Source organism: Scylla paramamosain, chromosome 5, assembly GCF_035594125.1.
Source record: "Scylla paramamosain isolate STU-SP2022 chromosome 5, ASM3559412v1, whole genome shotgun sequence".
NCBI classification, from domain to species: domain Eukaryota; kingdom Metazoa; phylum Arthropoda; class Malacostraca; order Decapoda; family Portunidae; genus Scylla; species Scylla paramamosain.
Genome location: NC_087155.1, coordinates 4,132,968 through 4,149,191, shown reverse-complemented (window position 1 = coordinate 4,149,191; position 16,224 = coordinate 4,132,968). Strand labels below are relative to the sequence as shown.

General features: G+C 38.6%; 1 protein-coding gene across 7 annotated transcripts in view; it reads right to left on the bottom strand.

Annotated features, from left to right (window-relative positions):
- The window catches only part of LOC135100430 (serine dehydratase-like), a 53,654-nt gene extending 42,549 nt beyond the window's left edge, over window positions 1-11,105 (bottom strand). For 3 of the 7 annotated variants that reach the window (XM_064003294.1, XM_064003303.1, XM_064003302.1), the window contains exon 1: window positions 3,639-3,794. The gene's annotated coding sequence lies outside the window, so the exon portion shown is untranslated. Of the gene's footprint in view, window positions 1-3,212; window positions 3,321-3,638; window positions 3,796-10,996 lie in introns of those variants that run through there. The other 4 variants (XM_064003298.1, XM_064003301.1, XM_064003295.1 and 1 more) reach the window with 4 other exon arrangements.
- Window positions 11,106-16,224: the final 5,119 nt, after the last annotated feature.

The window sequence follows — 16,224 nt, the reverse complement described above, 5'->3', positions numbered from 1 at the left end:
ATTCAAACTTTTCCAAGTTTATCTTTCATTATTGCTGGAAGTTTGCCTACATTCAGGCTTTTCCTAAAAAGGGTGATCACTCTAATCTCTCAAACTACTGTCCTATTGCTTTAGTTTCCTGCCTCTCTAAAGTTTTGAATCTATCCTCAACAGGAAAATTCTTAAACACCTATCACTTCACAACCTTCTATCTGATTGCCAGTATGGGTTTGATCAAGGCCACTTTACTGATGATCTTCTGACTTTCCTAAATGAGTCTTCGTCATCCTCTTTTAGCGATTTTGGTGAGACTTTTGATGATTCCTTAGACATATCAAAAGCTTTTGATAGAGTCTGGCACAAAGCTTTGATTTCCAAACTATCCTCCTGTGGTTTCTCTCTCTCTCTCTCTCTCTCTCTCTCTCTCTCTCTCTCTCTCTCAAGTTTTCTCTCTGACTGTTCTATTGCTGCTGTGGTAGATGGTCACTTTTCTTCTTCAAAGTCTATTAAGGGTGGTGTTCTTCAGGGTTCTGTCCTGTCACCCACTCTCTTCCTATTATTCATCAGTGATCTAAACCAAACTTCTTGTCCTATTCACTCCTACACTGATGATACCACCCTGCACTTTTTCATGTCTTTTTGTAGACATCCAACCCTTCAAGAAGTAAACAGCTAATGCAGGAAAGCTACAGAATGTGATTTCTGATCTCTCTAAAATTTCTGATTGGGGTAGATCAAACTTAGTATTGTTCAATGCCTCAAAAATTCGATTCTTCCATCCATCAACTCAACACAACCTTCCAGATGACTATGCTTTCTTCTTTAATGACACTCAACTGTCCCCCTCTTCTACATTGAACATCCCTGGTCTATATTTTATTTATAATCTAAACTGGAAACTTTACATCTCATCTTAAGCTAAAACAGCTTCAATGAAGTTAAGGATTCTAAGATATCTCTGCCAGTTTTTTTTTTCACACCCACCCCTCCCTCCACTGTTAACTCTGCACAGGGTCCTCATCTGTCCATGCATAGAGTGTGCTTCACATGTATGGGATGGTTCCACTCATATTGCTCTTTTAGACTGGGTGGAATCAAAAGCTTTTTGCCTTATCAACTTTTCTCCTCTAACTGATTGTCTTCAGCCTCTCTCATTGTTGCAATGTCTCTTGCTATCTTCTACCACTATTTTCATGCTAACTGCTCTTCTGATCTTGCTAACTGCATGCCTCCCCCCTTCCTTTTGTGGCATTGCTGGACAAGAATTTCTTCTTCTTTCTCTCACTCCTATTCTGTCCACTTCTATAACACAGGAGTTAACCAGTATTCTCAGTCCTTCATCCCTTTCTCTGGTAAATGACAAAACTCCCTGCCTGCTTCTGTATTTCCTCTTTCCTATGACTTGAACTCTTTCAAGAGGGAGGTTTCAATACACTTATTCTATGCTATTTGATCATTCTATTTGGCAATGCTCTGGGAATTGGCATTTAAGGGGGTATTTTTTAATTCATATTTTTGTTGCCCTTAGATGGTGGCCCTCTTACAAAAAAAAAAAAAAGTTTCCTATCGATGTATTGATGCATGGAATAACCTTAACAGTGAAATTATAAATACCAAGAGTATTCACGATTTGTGTGATTCACTTATGGTTGTCTGCTGGTCATCCAACCAGCCTTTACCTTAAGGAAAGAGCTCAGAGCTCATATCTTTGGGTAAAACTGAGACCACATACACACCACACACCAGGACAGCGAGGTCACAACCCCCTCGAGTTACATCCTGTACCTACTTGCTGTTAGGTGAACAGGGGCTTCACATTATGAGCCTCGCCCATTTGCCTCGCCGCACCCAGGATTCGAATGTGTGTGTGTGTGTGTGTGTGTGTGTGTTTTCGATTTATGCCCAAAAAACTTTGAGCACTCGGCCTAAGGGAGATCCCGGTTAATCAAGATAGCATATTAAAAATGTGGAAGCAGGGTAGCTCATTTCCCGTACATCACACCTACACACACGAAGGAATGATTTGATGGAAGAGGTAGTTGCGGTAAATAGTGTACACTTTTAAAAAGAAACTGGATTAAATATAGATATGGAGACAGCACAAAATGAGCTTTGACTCGTGTCCTGTACAGTTAGGCAACACACACACACACACACACACACACACACACACACACACACACACACACACACACACACACACACACACACACACACACACACACACACATATATATATATATATATATATATATATATATATATATATATATATATATATATATATATATATATATATATATATATATATATATATATATATATATATATATATATATATATATATATATATATATATATATATATATATATATATATATATATATATATATATATATATATATATATATATATATATATATATATATATATATATGATTATTATTTGCGCTCAGGTAAAGTTAAAGTCGGCAAAAACATGGGTAATTGTCTAGAGTCCTTACCGGGCCTTATTACTGGTCTATTCACTTCAATTCTTTTACACATACCTTCACATGCACCTAAAACATCATTTTAAAGTGGGGGACAAATGCCCCCTTCCCTCTAGTCCAGCAAAATTGGGGACATGTGGGAAGGCGGGGTTTTTGGGTGGGGGAGACATAAATCAGCGAGCGATTTTCGGCCTTTCCACTGCCCCTGTAGGTTAGGTTAGGTTAGGTTAGGTTAGGTTAGGTTAGGTTATGTTTGTTAGGTTAGGAGCTTCAGGTCCAGTGCAGCATCACTCGCTCACAAACACCTCATCCAAAACCAATAGATGATTGATTCTATGTTTACTTTTTTAAAAACACCATTCAACACCAAGTATGGATCTTTCTATATAGTTAAAACGTATCCAATACCGTAACCTAACCTAACCTAACCTAACCTAACCTAACCTACAGGGGCAGTGGAAAGGCCGAAAATCGCTCGCTGATTTATGTCTCCCCCACCCAAAAACCCCGGCTTCCCACATGTCCCCAATTTTGCTGGACTAGAGGGAAGGGGGCATTTGTCCCCCACTTTAAAATGATGTTTTAGGTGCATGTGAAGGTATGTGTAAAAGAATTGAAGTGAATAGACCAGTAATAAGGCCCGGTAAGGACTCTAGACAATTACCAAAACATGGATATTTATCATCTAAGCAATTAACAGGTTTCTCTATACTCGTTCCCTGCCAATCAAAGATGTCTTACTAAGAATATTTCATGCCTCTGGTATTGCTATCTTCCATGGGTTGCCATTCGTTCCCACAACCGCTGTTACTTTCATCACAAGATAATCCTTTTAAATGATTAGCTAGAGAATGCGGTTTGCCGAAATAAGAACATGTGTGTCCTATCATACAATTTATACGTTGCATTGGTCGTAATATAATTTCGTTGGTGGTGCATTATTATCATTATTATTATTGTGCCATGTCAGTGGTTGGCTCTTCGCTTTGATGTTGGTTCTCAGCAGCATATGTATTCCAATACTATTAGGTACTCATGCATGCTTTGATTGTGTTGCCCATCCTCATATTGGTATGGTCAGAGTTATAGGTAACAAAAGGATCCATATATGCAGCACATATTTCTTGTAATTTGTTGCTGAATACAAACTTTACTTTTACAGCTTACCTTTTTGATACACCAGTTGATCACATAGATATGAAAATAGTACTATATCTTTCAGTTAATCATAAATGATAGAAAACTAGTTCATATGGCACAAAGAAGAACTGCCCACTACGCTTCGTGAAATACGTATAACTAAAGTATTTCTCAGTGGCTTATTGTTTTCACTGAATTCCGAATAATCTCCTTTAATTTGTCAAATTTTAAATGGTGCACTGCTTTGGCGTCGTGAAGAGAAATGCGTATCATAATAATCAGACATATATATTAAATCGTGTTATAAATAGCTAGATGGTTCACTGTGCAAGAAATCAGAGCAAATATGTTTCTCCGCCACATTTACCGGCTTGCTGAATCCTTACTAATGTGCAATATTATTGCAATGGAATTATACAGATGATGAAACTGAAATGGTAATAAAAGAATGGTTGCTAAAGATGATATACCATGCATCACATCACCTCAAAATTTCGAAAGTTTTCTGTACTTTTATCAAATGGATTTTTTTCTCTTTTCTTAACTATTTAAAAAAGGGGTTGTCAAAAAAAAAAAAAAAAAAAAAAAAAAAAAAAAAAAAATATATATATATATATATATATATATATATATATATATATATATATATATATATATATATATATATATATATATATATATATATATATATATATATATATATATATATATATATATATATATATATATATATATATATATATATATATATATATATATATATATATATATATATATATATATATAATCCTAGTCCTCTTTTGAGCTCATGAAAGGCTCAATGGTGTGATTCCAAATAAGTATAGGGAGTTAAAAGAAGGGGAGGGAGAGGACGAGTGAATAGTGCAAAGAGAAAAAAAGGAAGTGTTATTGTGGGAGAGGAGAATCGGCGAGTTAGCCACTCCGCTGTTATTTCCCTTTTTCACTTTTTTTTTTTGTTTTGTTAGCTCGCTTTTTACTACTTGTATTTTATTTTATTGTTTTATTTTTTATTTTAGGTTAAAATATATAGGGTCTGGCGTAGTATCTGTTGTTTCCTTGTTATAATTTAAGTTGGTATCTCTTAATTTAACTTTTTCTTTTGTAGATAAGCTGGTTGGTGCATAGCAGGTGTAGATCTAATACCAATTAAGTATGATTAAGAACTGTTGCTTATTATTTATTCATACTTTCTTATTTTTCCCGTGTTAGTGGTTACTACGTGCATCGAACAAAAAGGTAAGTACATTTTTGTTTGTGATCGTGCAGACGTTACTCGCGAGACATGAGAACATCTCACAAGTGCCTCACGTGAATGTTTACCTGTAACCGAAGGAAGAAGAACAATAACAATACAACAACAGCAACAACAACAGTAGCAGCAACAACAAAATGAGAGAGAGAGAGAGAGAGAGAGAGAGAGAGAGAGAGAGAGAGAGAGAGAGAGAGAGAGAGAAAATGTTAGCGTGCCTTCTCTCACGACACCGAGGTGCTGTGGAACATCTTCACCTCAGCAGTGGACGTCACTAGGATGTCCTCCCAGCAGATGAAGTGTGCCGCCCACGTCTGGCTTCGGACACATCAGCCTGATAGTGACTGTAACACGGAGTGACGAGGGAAGTGGAAATGCCTGTCAGTGACAGTGCCATTAAGTGTCGAGGGTGTAATAGTGTGTCTGACAGTGGCAATGCCATAAAGTGTAATAGTGTGCCTGACAGTGACAGTGCCTTGAAGTGGAGGTGTAATAGTGTGCCTGAAAGTGACTGTAAATCAGTGATCAAGGAGTTGTGAGTGACTGATGGTAACAGTGCCAAACAGTGACGAGGGAGGTGCGAGTGACTGTGATAGTGACAGTTCCTCTCTTCCACAAAGCCGTCCCGTGGAGCAGCTTTCAACTGAATAACACGGGACAGTGCTCGTTCATAGCTTAAGACCAAAGCTTCCTTTTGAAGAGTAATCTTCTTTTCTATGTACATATTGTTTAAATGTGTGTGTGTGTGTGTGTGAGAGAGAGAGAGAGAGAGAGAGAGAGAGAGAGAGAGAGAGAGAGAGAGAGAGAGAGAGAGAGAGAGAGAATTAGTTATTCGTCCACTGGACAGCGCAGTAATAAAATACACCCTGTGTACATCATTCATTTAAAATTAATTGCGATGCTCGTATACATAGTAAAGTATATATTAAGGATATAAGAACTTCAAATAATTCGAGCTGATCATTATCTGCACTTCTGTACGGGGATCTCCCCTATTGCTTTTAAACCTACTACGAGTATGTATGCTTATCTAAACACTTGTACACGAATATCAATGAATGACCATGAAAATGAGCTCATCGTGCCTCATCATCGTGAAATGTTGCAAGTAAGTTAAAACAATGAAAGAAAGAATATAAACTATTCCAAAGATTTTTAATTTTAATAAGATCATTCTTGAACTGACCAGATCTAGCAAAAAATTTCTCATATCTAGAAGAATTTGCTTACATTTCAGAAATCACAAATCTTCCAAAATGTTCTACCAGACACTTTTAGAAGTTTCTAGAACATTTTGTTCAGTGTAAACATTTCCAGAATGTTCTAGAACTTTCTAGAATACAGTAGAAATATGTAGAAGTATCAAGAAATTTCTAGAATCTACAAGAATTTTATAGAATGATTCAGAATATTCTAAAGTAGGTTCAAGAATATTGTAGAAAGACTGAGAACGTTCGAGACACATTCTAGAAAAACTAAGAATATTCTAGAATACTGCTTGACAATATAAAAGTAGGGGCTTTCAGACCACCAATCAGTTCAAACATACATAAAACACTTGCAAGACACAGGACTACACACCACACAGAGAGCACTTTTGCTCGCTTTGCTGTTTGTTGTCCGGCTGCGGCACTTGCTAGGTAACTGCATCTGAGTCACGGGGCTCTCCCGCTTGGTTGAGTGCCAACCCTTGCGCAGTTCTTTTTACCTCCTACTGTATTTCCTTTCATCCTCAGCGTCCTCTGACTGGTAAAGATGAACCCCACCGGCAGTGCTCAAGGGGGGTCCTTAGAGGGCTGCCTTAAGCCACTCTGCAAGGTCGGTCAAAGTCTCTGACAGGGTTAGGCGCGGTTCAGAGTGGTTACGACAGTTATTAGTAACTGGGCCACCAAACCGTTTTGTATAGGCAGGTTTCTTCACTTTACTTTCCTTTGCTGTGTTCGCATGTCGGCCCGTGGCCCCTAGTAGGCATTTTTATTGTTATTTTTTATGTGCACCTGAGTCACTATGACTAAGTCGAAAATTAAATAAAAAAACCCTCAGGGCAGAGAACACAAGGTGACATTGCTGCAGATCCTCTCCCCAAACAATATCTTTACCTCCCGCATTATATCCATCAGCGATAGATATATTATACTTACAAAGACAGATGAAAACACAGAAAATTCTCTCAAAAGATATCACAACACTTCTCAAAGAAAAAGGATACAACCTTATCACTCTTCCAGAAATGAAGGCAAAAAGAACAATTATCATGACAAGACTCGACAACCATATCTACCAGAACAACACGGACGACACCGCAGAAGAAATCATCACCAAAAACAACTGGATCCTCAGAAATAATCACCTGCATGAAATGCTATACAATCGAAGACCACCACACAAATCAATGTGACAAACCTAAGGACTATAAGATCTGCTCAGAGCGCGGCGAACTCGGTCACACCTGGTTTACCTGCCTCAACGAAGAGAGAGAGAGGAAAAAAAAAAAAAAAAACGCATCATCTGTAACGGGGACCACAGAACTTTAGCTACGAGATGACCTGCGAGGAAGAAAATAATAGAAGATAAAAAGAAAAAAAGCAACTTCAGTGCATCATCTTCATCAAAATTATACAGCGAAGCTACCAAAGTTCCATCCATCACGGTACCTCATCTTATCGTAAATTTAGACACGCCAACCAAAATACTCACATGCCTACTCCACGCTCACCTTAACAATATAGGAGAACCAGGGTCATTCGAAAGTGTCCTTCAAGAATCCCTTAAGAGCAACAATCTACCGTCAATTAAGATACCAAAAACACCACAAAGCAGGAAAATTATGGAAATGGCTTATTCAAGCAAATCAGATGAAACAGGTAGAGACAAAGTAAATGAAATGGAAGCAGAGGGCATTTCTCTAAGCAGCACACCAATGTCAGCAACCCATGTGGAAAAAAAAAACAAGTCATCAAATTATAGGTAAAGGTATTGGACTAGCTATAATAACTTCTAAGTCTTCCGGATGGCCTGAAGAAAACCTAAACCTCAAGAAATTAAAGGATGGTCTCGAAAAGGGGAGATACAAACGGATATACACCTACAACGGCTGCGTTGAAAGCGAAATTTTTGATCTCATTATCAATGACAAAATCATTCTACAAGGTTATTGGAAAATCACAGATGATACTAACTTTAGGAAACTAAGATCTGGGCCTACACGTAGACAGAACACCTCCACCACCCAAACATGTCAGAAGACAAAGACAAAACAGTACATAAATATAATGAATACAATTAAAATAATACAACATAATGTAGCACACTGGAGGGCAAACAAAAGCAATCTTTGTATTACATCTAAAAAATCCAGACATCATCCTTCTCAACAGTCAAGGAGTAAAAGAAGACGAGTCACTAAAGATATACGGATATACATCATACAAAACAAACTCCAGCAATGAAAGGAACGATGACACTGCCATACTAATACAAAACGACATCAAACACAGAATATCAGACAGTTTTATCACAGACATCTTACAGGTCACCATAGACACCAAAATAGGCCCAATTAATATAGCGACCACATATCTTCCAACCAGACGACCTTACCTACCGTTCCATAAACTGGCCTCTAACCACATTCCAGCTTATATACTAAATGACCTTAACGCCAAACACCATGTGTTAGGAGATAATTACAACAACACAGTCGACAAAGGACTCAAAACTATGATTGAAAACAACACACTAAAACACCTTGGACCACACTTTACAACTTATACAAGTATAAGTAACACAACTCCTGATATAATCTTAAGTAACAACAAAACATACCATAACTATAACATAAAGGCTGGTCCTGACACATATGACCACATATTCATCATACTAACCACTACAGCTTCCGCAAAAAAAAAAATAAATAAATAAAAAAAATAAATAAAATAAAATAAAATCAATCTAAAGAAGGCCAACTGGGAAAACTTTCAAGCCAACATTTCACGAAACATAAATGAAGCCATCATCCAGGACAAAGTTAACGTGCTACAAATAGACCAATCTTTGGACACATGGTTCAAAATCATTGGAAATTCAATGGAAATCCACATGTCAAAAACCAACACCCGAACCATTACAAAACCTATCCATAATAAAACCACTAAATTTCTCAAACATACCTAAAAAAAAAAAAAAAAAAAAGATAAAGCAGATCTACAGGGTTGGACGCCCATCATATAGAAATCATACAAAATAATGATAATAATAATAAAAAATGAATAAATAAATACTCTAAAAGAAGAATGCAGGAAACAAGGAAATCAAAATGGGAGAACAAACTGATTGACACAGCCAAAACTCTACAAAACGCCACAAGTTGTTCTAGAAAGAAATTGATGAACTCAAAGGCAGTACGACTAACACTGCTCCCTACTTAATACTCGTACACAACAATAAACTATACTCCGAGAGAGAAATAGAACCCATATTCAGAAACATGTGGAAAAACATTTTTTACATCAGCCCTGAAGAAAATAGATCGTTCGGCCAACACAACGAAATCAGAATTGACATTTTTTTAAACCTCATTACCTCTGTACAGCTCATATCACCACAGATCTACAAAAGCTTGAACCAAATAACCAAATCATACTCTCCATTACATTACCTGAAGTGAAAAGCATAGTAAAACAATTTAAAAACAACTCCCGGGTACAAGCAAAATTAACAAAAAAAAAATTTTAACTTACCTGCAAATGCATTGGAGACACTAATAATCATCTTCAACTACTCACTTTCGCTTGGATACTTCCCCACAAAATTTAAAACAGCGAAGTTAACCTTAATACCAAAACAAAATAAATAAGGCAATAACCCACTAGATTACAGACCTATTTCCCTGCTCGAGTTCCCCAGTAAAATATATGAAAAATACTAGATAAAAAGCCGAGATCCTTCCTCGAAGACATCAGCAAATTACCCAACTCCCAACACGGATTCAGAGCGAAAAGGGGCACTGATACCGCCTTAGCCATCACCACAGAGAAAAAAGAAAAAAAAAAAACCAGTCGAGGCATTGGCTAACAAACATCATTGCTATGTAGTACTAGACGTAGCCAAGGTTTTTTTTTGACAAAGTCTGGCACGACGGACTTAAATGTAAAATACTGCAGTTAGGGCTGCCTGAAATATTTTGTAAGTCACTCTGCACATTTCTTGACAATAGGAAAGTATATATCAACATAAAACACTTCAATGGTCCACCATACCAGATAAGAAGCGGAATATCGCAGGGAAGCTCTCTCTTACCAACTTTATACACAATTTACACAACAGACATCCCAGCTCTAACACATGAATCACTTAATATAATGTACGCAGACATCACACAAATAATGGTTCACACTAGCAAATCTCGAAAAATGATGGCCAAAAGGGTAGAGAGCGAGATAATAAAGATAAATTCTTAAGAAAAATGGAAGATCAAAACTAACCAAGGTAAATTTAAAATAATACCTCTAGCAGTTATGAAAACCGAACCTATTACCATCAACGGTACAGAAATTCCATACTCAACAGAGAACAATATCCTTGGTCTCAACTTAAACAGAGTCAAAATAAACATAAATAAAGCACAAGCAGCATTAACATAATGGGGAGTTTTCGGAACTAAACCGCTAGATGTCGTTGCTGCTCATCTAACTGTAGGAAAGAGAGCTTGTAGTAAATCCCAGGTGCGTAAAGATGCATAGAACATTGATCATCATGATACTATTGAAATAATGTATCGACTTTTCAATATCCGGTATGGATAATATTGAGAGAATGTGGTCAAATTAATCATTTTTTTGGTTATCGAGTAAACTGCTAGCATTATCTTAAGTAAAGCATATTACAGGTATAAAAACTATCGATTTGGACAATGAAAAAAAAAAAAAAAATCACACTGTACTATATAATATGACAACCTACTCAGTAACATCGTGATATATGGCTCTAGTTTTTTATTTTATTTATTTTTTTTTTGGAGGGGGATTTTAGCATCCCTCTCACGAAGCGAGCGACAAGGCAAAGTAATCGAGAACCAAAACAAACATATCCTGCTGCTACTGTAGTGTCCAGCTACCGTAATCCATTGCTTAGGGCGTAGTGGAGATGGGCACCGCAGCAACATTCAACTTCTTGTCCAACAACGTGTTTCTTAAGTTCAACCAGGGCGGCCGAGTCAGGTGTTTGTTTTGGTTAGAGATACAGCATTACTATCGCTAGGACACTCGAGTTGCCAATTTTTTTTTTTATTAAAATTGCCGTTTCCATAAACTAGGAAGGAGATCTATGTAATTTGGACTTTTGACTGTCACAGACATGTTGCCTTTATGTTTACTGTCGTCTAGATTAAGGCGTTTCCAATCAAGAGTGTATTCATTTGGAAATCTTAAGATGACCAAATAAATCTAAATGCCGATTCACTAGAAAATCAACTTATATACATTTGTTCATGAAAAGACTTTGACTTTACTTGTGTTACTACTTACAAGGGATTACGAAAAAAAGTATATTATATAAGCCCATTGCATCTTCATGTAAATAGAATAACACTAGATATATTTGATATTGCTTGTATGTGAGAGAAGAGTTTGTGTCTGTGCTGCCACTTGGTGACAACCACTAGTTCTGAAAACTCCCCATTGAGAAGATTCTCGGCACTTCCACATAAAATCAAGCTACATCTAGTTAAAGCCTGTGTCATACCTGTGCTTCACTTACCCATTAAATACCCTTGCAAAAAAATGCTCTTTTCTCACTACAAAAAATTCAGAACGAGGCACTAAGATTTGCATATGATGACAGGTACCCATATCAACACTTCACAGAAGACATTCACACATACATTAACACCAAACCAATCAACAATTTTGTCTTCGATAGAGGCAAAAAGGTAATGGCAAAACTAGCTACCTAATTAAATGATACCACTTTCATCCATATACTAAATAACACCAATGAAAGAGAACACGGATAGTCCAGAAAAACCAAGCTTAACATTGAATAAACAATAGCCAGCCCCACTTTATACCAACTACTAATAAATGCCGCTCAATTCTCTAACAATACAGTAAAAACTATACATAAGAACATAAGAACATAAGAAATAAGGGAAGCTGCAAGAAGCGACCAGGCTTACACGTGGCAGTCCCTGTATGAAACACACCTACCTATTTCCATCTGTTATCCCCATCCATAAACTTGTCTAATCTTCTCTTAAAGCTCTCTAGTGTCCTAGCACTAACTACATGATTACTGAGTCCGTTCCACTCATCTACCACTCTATTTGAGAACCAGTTTTTTTCCTATCTCCTTCCTAAACCTAAATTTTTCAAGCTTGAACCCGTTATTTCTTGTTCTACCCTGGTTGCTGATCCTAAGAATTTTGCTTACATCTCCCTTGTTATAACCCTTATACCACTTAAAGACTTCTATCAGGTCCTCTCTTAACCTACGTCTCTCTAGAGAATGTAAATTTAACAGCTTCAACCTCGCCTCGTACGGAATACTCCTCATCCCCTGTATCCTTTTAGCCATTCTCCTCTGTACTGATTCTAATAGACCTATATCTTTCCTGTAATGTGGGGACCAGAACTGCACAGCGTAGTCTAGATGAGGTCTGACCAGCGCCAAGTATAACTTTAATATTACTTCCGGCCTTCTACTTTTAACACTCCTAAAAATGAATCCTAGTATCCTATTTGCCTTGTTTCTGGCTTCTATGCATTGTTTCCCTAGACGGAGTTCAGAGCTAACTATAACTCCTAAATCTTTCTCGTACCCTGTACCTACCAGAGTTTGGTTGTTTAATGTGTACCTATTGTGTGGGTTTCGTCTACCTACGCTAAGCACTTTGCATTTATTTATATTAAATTGCATTTGCCATCCATCCGTCCATTCATTCATTCTATCTAAGTCTGCCTGCAAGGCGATGGCATCCGATTCTGACCTAATTAATCTACCTATCTTTGTGTCATCCGCAAATTTACTAACACTACCAATTCCACTATCCAAGTCATTGATATATATTAGAAATAACAATGGCCCTAATATTGATCCCTGTGGCACCCCACTAATTACATGACCCCACTCGGATTTCGAGCCGTTTATTACCACTCTCTGTCGCCTGTTACCAAGCCATGACCCTATCCAGCCTAACACCTTCCCATCTATCCCGTGTGCCCTAACCTTTTATACTTACTATACTTACCTTTCACTGGCATCTCATCTTAATACCTCACCAATTAGAAGAGCATCTGAAGGAGGAAAAATAAGCAGATTTAATAATCAGTTATCAGAAAATAGTGAGGCAGCACAATATAATGGTGTTGCGGTAGTCACTCAGTAGTGAGACGGCAATCTCGACTCCCCCCCTCCCTCTTGCCTTGCGCCAAGAGTCGTTGGGGCAGAACTTATATCTTGTCTTCTTTTGGACCACTGGAGATACTTCCCTGTCCTGGTGAGGGGTTTTAGTCCACCGGGTAACCTTTCGAGTCCCGGCAGCAAGGCAGAGGTTGACAGTTGCCCTAGCACCCTGAGTCGCGGAGGCTACACTGTACCAGTTCGCAGTGATGGTGAAGGTTGGCCACCCAGCGAGGGGCTCTAGGAGGCTTTACTTTATTATCCCCAGCAGGGACAACGTGGGGTGACCGTGTGCCCGGATGCCACACTCCCGGTAAAAAGATTCCAGTCATGACCGGGTGATATTTGAAAAAAAAAGAAAAGAAAAATAAATAATAAAACAAATAGCAACAAATTAAATATACACACTTCAAACTGTAAACAAAACGGAGTCTACTTTAATCTTTCATAGACAATTATAAAGTATAGCAAGCCCGCCACCTGTAGTAATCTTCTATACTCCATTATAATTATTAAAAGTAATCGTGTAAAATGCTATGTGGCATCATCGAAATGAGGGAGGAGGGGGAGGGGGGAGCGGGTCCGAGCGACCTTGAAAACAGCTGAGTAATGATGCCACGTAGCATTTTACAAGAGTACTTTTAATCACCGCAATAGTGTTGTCCTGTAATGCTTATCGGTAAAGTACATGCTTTTTAATACCATTTGTCTTATTTTAAGATACTGTAATATTCCACAGCTTGCAAAAAATAATTTGACCTAGTGGCACCTCCAAGGCTGCGCAATGTAACCGTCTGTCCTTCACCTCATAGCTACTGTACATGCGGAGCACACCCCGGAGTCCCATACATTCTCACCGCCTCTGACTGGTAAACAAAGCCTTAAAATGAATATGAATTACACTTTCTTTCACCTCTTTCACTATTTGCAGAAACTCGCGTTACACCCTGTATTTGTGAGGAATTTTGGTGGGGCGCGGATGAATGAATACATTCCTTGTTGAAACAAGGCAAAATGAAAAAAAAAAAAAAAAGTTCCCAACCTTTGGTATACCATGCATATAAATAATCTCCATCACAAAATATAGATTAAGTGTAAACAAGTCAGAAATGGTAAATTTATGTAATTATAGAATTTTTAGGTAATATTGGGATCCTAAATTTATTAATAGACCAAGCTAGATTTTGAGAATATGTGGAACCATTAGCGAAAGTGTTCAAAAACAAGTTAAGAGTACAGAAACCAGATAAACTCTTAGGGGTAATGCAAAATAATGCCTTCAAGTTTCGCGGAAGGATCTCGTTTTTTATGTGATGCGCCACAATGTGAAGCCTGGCGAGAGATTTTGGCGTCAGATCTTGTGTTACAGAGGCATATATATCACGTTGTCCAGAGAATCTTGTATTGTTTAAAAAAAATTAAGTCATATGAAAATACCCATTTGTACCTATTATAAAATAATTATTTGTGGTCATGAAAATAACCATGTGTGCTTATTATAAAATAATTACTTGTGTGAGAGCCTAACCAGACCTTGTGTTACAAAGAGAAGAAAGATGTAAATTCCCTTACCACTTAGTTCTTAGTACTTTAGAGGGGGAAACAAAACTTTTAAGAGTGAATTGTTCTTTGATTTCTTCTAGAAATTACACCAGCGATACACACACATTCTTATGTAACATCTACACTATTTTAGGATGCTGTTTTCTGAAAATTGAGGTAACCGTTGGGCACACTCAAATTAACTCTTTTGATAATGTATTAGTATAAACACCAGTGATACACATACATTTTGAATGTAACACCTACAAGACTAGGATGCTTTCTACCACACGATGCCAGCACCCATGCCTCCCTAACTGTGGATGACACATCAAAATGGAGCATCAAACCCCTGTCCTCCTCTCTTCGCCGGCTAAAAATATTGCCATCACCTGCAAACACTGCCTGACCCTCTATCTCCCCGCCAACCACCTCTGCCCTGGCCAGTAGTGAGGCAGCACATACAGGAGAGACAGAACTCTGTATGGGTACACTAACAGGTGCAGTAGCAGCTGTCAACACAGGTGACTTACCACGTGAGCAAACACCCAACGTATCTGGTTCCGGTAGATACGGCAGTCTGGTCCCCTGTCCCTGGCACACCCCGCAGGGGAGGAAACTTCCATCACCCCAACAGTCAGGGGTCTCCCAGCCCACAGCAGTGACCGCTAACATACCAGACACAACCAGCTGGGGCCCGGACTGAGCACTGGCGCCCACAGCCTCAACACCAGGTGACAACTCCGCCTGAGCATCACCTCCGAGAGGCTCCTCAGGGTGAGGCAAACCATCAAACAAACAATTTAATCCCATCACTCAAATCTCACTCTTGGCAACATTCTCACCAAAGTCAGATGCTTCTGTGGTGGCCCTGCACTTTTGCAGCCAGCCCCAGCACACTGACTCAAAGACAAGTCTGACTCCGACTCGTCAAGATACCCCACCGGCAGCAGGATAGGCCTTTGGGCACTCTGCCGCCACTGTGGCATCAGTACAATTACTACGCTTCTCTTGTGGTAGCCCTGCCTTGTTGCAGTTGACCCCAGGAGTTGCAGAACCGGCAAGCACCTGACTCTGGGGTGCTTGCCTTGTCTTAGGGCAAATAACACAATTAGAAGAGCCAGCAACATCAGCAGCCTCTGCATCTGGATCGGCGTCCATGGGTAGGAACTGCACCCAAACTCTTCCACCTGCCAGGTCATTCCCTGAATAGAAATCTATCCCATACACTGACAGGCCCTCTGCTAGTGCCACCCACGCCTATGCAGTCACTAGCAGGCATGGAAGCCTCATCTCCACCGTAGGTAAGCTTTCTGTGGCACCAGTTCTCCAGCACCATACGGGCTTACTTGAGACAGCTCGCCTCCCAGTCACATTTCTGCACAGCGACTGCTGTGTGGCTGT